Source organism: Oncorhynchus mykiss, chromosome 6 (assembly GCF_057628025.1).
Source record: "Oncorhynchus mykiss isolate SJ-2025 chromosome 6, ASM5762802v1, whole genome shotgun sequence".
Classification (NCBI taxonomy): domain Eukaryota; kingdom Metazoa; phylum Chordata; class Actinopteri; order Salmoniformes; family Salmonidae; genus Oncorhynchus; species Oncorhynchus mykiss.
This window is the reverse complement of record NC_143027.1, coordinates 17554902-17560901: the sequence shown is the minus strand read 5'-3', so window position 1 is coordinate 17560901 and position 6000 is coordinate 17554902.

The window sequence follows — 6000 nt, the reverse complement described above, 5'->3', positions numbered from 1 at the left end:
AATGGGTTGTCCATATGTCACCATTTTGTATCGCCAATTCTTCTTGTTTAGATGTTTTATTTTATTTTTTACAAATTTTGCCAGAAGTTGTTTGTGTTTATTGACTCCTCAATTAGTGTCAGCTGCTTGCTGTTGTACTGTGCTGTTGTACTGTGCTGTTGTACTGTGCTGTTGTACTGTGCTGTTGTACTGTGCTGTTGTACTGTGCTTGTTTGGTTCTGAGTGTATGTTTTTATATAGCTTTAAAGTCTCACAGTAATGAAGGCGTAATTCACCATTATTTGGGTCTCTGCGCTTTTGGTTGGATAGTGTTCTAAGCTTTTTCCTTATAATTTTACAATCTGCATCAAACCAGTTGTCATCTGTGGTCTTTAAAAAAATAATAAAAAAATTCACTTTTGCCGCTTGCCTGAATATGTAGTTGATGTTTTTTACTGCTAGATTGATGCCTTCTTTACTGTGAGTGAATGTGCTATCCAGAAAGTTATATGAGTGTTTGGACATTTTGGTTACAGGTTGCTTTCTTGTATTCTTCTGTGCTGTTTTGGGCCCATCTGTATGAATTTCTGATGTTGTACAGCTTACTGGGCTGTGAATGTGTAGTTGTTTCCATGTCTGTTCTTAGGAGGAGCAATGTAATTTGGCTGTGATCAGACGGAGGTGTTAGTGGCTTGACAGTGACTGAGCTGAGAGAGAAAGGATCAATGTCTGTAATCATATAGTCTACTGTGCTGTGGTTTAGAGGTGAGCAATGGGTGAATCTCTCCAAAGAGTCCCCCCGTAACCTACCATTGACAAAGTACAGACCCAGGCTTCAACAGAGCTGAAACAGTTCCCTTCTGTTTTTGTTGATGGAGCTGTCACTGTTGTTTATATGGGGGAGTTAGAAACAGTATGGCCTGTAATAAAGCTGTCCCCTCTTGTGGTCATTAGATCAGGTAGTGTTCCTGTGCACGCATTTGTGTCCCCACAGATGAGCACATTTCTCTGGGCTTATAAATGGCACATCTCTTCCTCAAGGGTGGGGAAGATCTCTGAGTAATATGGGGATTCTGAGGGGGTTGTATATAGTTCAAAGGAACACATATTTTTCTGTCAGTTCAAGTTATTTTTTCAGTTTTAACCAAATGTGATATTTACTCATTTTGAGGGGATCAATTAGATTTCGGGTTTTGTACCAAATGATCAATCATCCAGAGTCTCTGCCTCTATTGACAGAGCTGTATTTCTGTGATTACCTCTCTGTAGCCTGTGGGACAGTAAGTGACAATTTCAGCCTTACACCATGTCTCCTGCAGAATGATGACATCAACATCTTTAAGATTTTTGTTGAACTCCAGTGCTGAACTCTTCAGTCCAAAGGTTGATGAGTTTAGGCCCTGAATGTTCCACATGCTAACTAATAGTGATTTCATGTTGCAAAAAGAAAGAATAACAGTCAGAAATACAGTAACTACTAAGTTGTTAAGATTGAGATAAACAGGATAACAGCCAATTTTTTTCTGTTTCATAGAACAAGTAAACTTTTAGTACAGTGTGTGTGTGTGTGTTTAGTACAGATGTATTGGAGGAGCTGTTTAATCTAACTCAATCCTACAGGGTTCTCCTGTCCTCTGACGACGGTGGTGATGTGGGAGTTGGGGAACCACTCAGAGGCCGTCTCTGCTACTCTGTTGACCAGGCTGCCTATTCTCTTCTGTCTCTCTCTACCTCTGTTTCTGTCTTGCTGTCTCTCTGTCTCTATCTCCCTCCGTCTTTGTAAAATTAGGAGGCAGCAGATTGCACAGAACAAAGTAGCAAGGATTTTTTTAAGGTGGATATTTGGTTATTATGTTGTAGTCATGCACAATGCTCTTGGTTGGTCATCAATCAAAAAGATCATTTTAAAAAACATGCTTATTTTATTTCACAGTGTCCACCATTTAAAACAGTCAAACTCCATTCACAACAATATTCAGTTGGTAAGAGACCAGATATTCAGTCAATACTTGGAATGGATTGTCCACCATTCCTAGCAAAAGAACATTTCGCTTCAGAGCAATAAAGACATTGAGTAATTTATCTGTGCAAACCACAAACCTTTCAATATATGCATTCAAACAGGACTTTAGGACCTTTTAAATATAGTGCATTGGAAGGTTGTGCAGGACTATGGTAGATGAAGGAACCTATCTATCTTTTTAGACTGTTAGAGTATTTATCTGGTCAATATGTTAGCGTATTATGTCTGTTGGTAACAGTGTGTTATATCTGAAAATATGATCCTATTATAAATTGTATTTTAATGTTTAAAGGACTCTTGGAAGATTAGTCCAAATGAGGACTAAAAGAGATCCTAATAAAATCAAATATCTCTCGCAATCTCTGTCAGTCTCTCTCTCCTCTCTTTCACTATTTTCTCTCTTTCTGTTGTCTCTGTCTGGTGTGGTCAATTCAGTTGGACTACCTACCTACCTCGACCGTGGTGTAGGGGGACTTTAACCGCATCCTGCTGCGCACCAAGAAGAGAAGGATAAAGGACGCCATCGATTACGTTGCTCCCCGCCTCATGTACTACTATCCCTCTAGAACGTTGCTGTTTTATAACATATATGCTGGCTATGGAAATATCAAAGCCAATTACTGAACATAAGAAAACAATATTTTTGACTAATAAACAAATATTGCTTATAAATCAGTGATGCGCCTCCCGGGTCGTGCAGTGGTTAAGGGCGCTGTACTGCAGCGCCAGCTGTGCCACCAGAGACCCTGGGTTTGCGCCCAGGCTCTGTTGTAACCGGCCGCGACCCGGAGGTCCGTGCGGCGACGCACAATTGGCCTAGCGTCGTCCGGGTTAGGTAGGGCTTGGCCGGTAGGGATATCCTTGTCTCATCGCGCACCAGCGACTCCTGTGGCGTGCTGGGCACAGTGTGCGCTAACCAAGGTTGCCAGGTGCACGGTGTTTCCTCCGACACATTGGTGCGGCTGGCTTCCGGGTTGGAGCGTTCTGTGTTAAGTTGTGTATCGGGTTGGATGCGGCTTGGGTTGTGTGTCGGACTTTCAACCTTCGTCTCTCCCGAGCCCGTACAGAAGTTGTAGCGATGAGATAAGATAGTAGCTACTAAAAACAATTGGATACCACGAAATTGGGGAGAAAAAGGGGTTAAAATAAATACATGTAAAATAGAAATCAGTGATGCATGGTGGCTGTGTGATGGCAAGCCCTGTGATGGATGCTTGAATTAATAAATAAGGGTTAGAGCTAAATCATCGGCCGCGACCGGGATGTCCGTGGGGTGACGCACAATTGGCCTAGCGTCGTCCGGTAAAGGGAACAAGCACTGACCATAAATTAGTAGGCAAGATTTTGTTTTAATTATTTATTTTTTACTTTATCTGACCAAAACATTCCTCAATCATCTTCCTTGCAGTATTCACTCCTTCTCCCACTGCTGGGAGATCCTTATGTGGATGCATCTGATCAAATTATGGAAGAGTGGAGAGAAAGCTGCCCTCCAGTGTCCTGTATGGAGAGGTACATTCTAGTTCTACTGGACCTGCTTTTAAACAATGTGTGTATGTGTTTCCCATTTCTCATAACCAATGAAAAAGGCTGGGGTAAAAATGACACACCACCTGCATTAACTTTCAGAACGGGACAGCCTAGAAGAAGGGAAATGGGGGTGGAGAGGAAGAGGAGAGCAGTGAGGACGAGGAGGAAGCTGACGATGAGGAGGAGGATGGCGCTGGAGCTGGCGCTGGAGACATGGATGAGGTGGAGGAGCTGATGGAGAGCAGCTGGAACATCATGCAGTGTCTGGCCCAGACTGCCTCCTGTCAGAAATACTTCCTCATGACCGTCTGTTATCATATCATGTGTACAGTGTTTGATCCATAAGGAATTTGGAGGGGGTGCGTGGGCACAGCTCCCTGATTTCCTGCACAAATCCATCCATCCTTTTATCATGTCTCCTCTGTTTCCTCTTAGCCTACATCGCTGCCGTTGACCACGGCATGCGAGTGAAGAAAATAAGTAACGCCCCAGGAACCACACCCATTAAGAGGCGGGGGAGCAGGGCAGGCTTCCCAGCAAGCAGCAGGAGACTCCAGCGCTCTTCCCGGTAAGTAATGAGAGAGCGGTACCACAAAGCCACAAGGTACAGTACCAGTCAAAAGTTTGGACAAACCTACTCATTCAACATTTTTTTTTCTTTTCAAAACTATGAAATAACACATATGGAATCATGTAGTAACCAAAATAGTGTTAAACAAATCTAAATATATTTACAATTTTAGATTCTTCTTCTTTTGCCTTGATGACAGCTTTGCACCTCACAAAGACACTGCCGTTGGAACCAGAAATCTCAACTTTGGTCTCATCAGACCAAAGGACATAGATTTCCACTGGTCAATTGTCCATTGCTCATGTTTCTTGGCCCAAGCAAGTCTCTTCTTCCTATTGGTGTCATTTAGTAGTCGTTTCTTTGCAGCAATTCGACCATGAAAGCCTGATTCACGCAGTCTCCTCTGAACAATTAATGTTGAGATGTCTGTTACTTGAACTCTGTGAATCCCCTCGTGACAAACTCCATTACTGCAGTAATTAAATAATAAAGTTGACTTGTTTTGAAGAAATGTAAAAGTCTCTCCTTTTGATTACAATAATTCCATGACACTCCTCCGACCCCCACAGGTATGATCTCCTTCTCTCAGGAGTATGTGTCAAGCATCCTGACCCAGAACTTCTTCAGCATCACCCAGAAGATCCAGAAGAAGGTGACTGGTAGTGGTGGAAAAGGTACCTAATTGTCATACTTGAGTAAAAGTAAAAATACCTTTAATTTAAAATGACTCAAGTAAAAGAGAGTCACCCAGTAAAATTCTACTTGAGTAAAAGACTAAAAGGATTTCCTTTGAAATATACTTGAATATCAAAAGTAAAAGCATGAATAATTTCAAATTCCTTATATTACGCAAATCAGACGGCACAATTTTCATGTGTTTTTTTTCTTCTTCTATTTGCGGATTGCCAGGGGCACACCAACACTCGGACATCATTTACAAGTGAAGCATTTGTGTTTAGTGAGTCCGTCAAATCAGAGGCAGTGGGGATGACCAGGGTTGTTCTCTTGATAAGTATGTGAATTGGACCATTTTCTGTCCTGCTAAGCATTCAAAATATAATGAGTTTTTACTTTAGTACTTTACGCTACTGGTGACAGGCACCCGGACTGTGACCCAGCCCTCAGAGATGTTCCCAGTCCTTCCCCATAGAGCCATGCACGGGCATGCATTTTAAACCCAACCCATTCCTGTTACATTCAGGCCCTACCCTACCCAGGCCTGATTGCTTCTGCCAAATTTAAAGCCCGGCTCTGCCCGAAATCAAAAATAACTTCCTCGATTAGTAAACCCATTAGCTGCTATTCTCTGTCAGTCACTGACTCCCTGCACCCAGGCAGCTCGCTGTCTCTTTCTTTTGATGTGGTTGAAGCACTTCTGACACCATGTTATGATCTTAGTCAGATATGGCTGTACTGCACAGCAGAGAACGGGCAAATTAGCATGGCTGACGCGTGACCCACATGACTACACAGCTGTGACTCACTGAGGTTGGTGATAACAAGACTACAAGCAAATGGCTCAGCTTCAAAATGTTGGTGATAAATGTAGCCCTAACTTGATGTATAATGTCGGGGCCAGTCGGTGTCTGGTAGCAGAGCTCTACTGCCCGGCTCCCACCTGCCACTCAGAAACCCAGCCCTGGAGTTCATCAAATACGTCTGCCACGTCAGTGACTGGGAACACGAGTCACACCGTAATGTCAAAGTTTTGCAATGAAAATGAGTGTTTGTTATTGGACAAGTTCAGGTAGTCCCGGCCCGTTTGCTTCCGTTATGTGCCTAGTGAATACACCCCAGTGTCATATACACTAGTGTTAGCATTTCAGTTCTGTTTTCTTCTGTTTCATGCCTAATGAATACAACCCTCCCCTATAGGTGCTCTCCCTGGACGCCAACA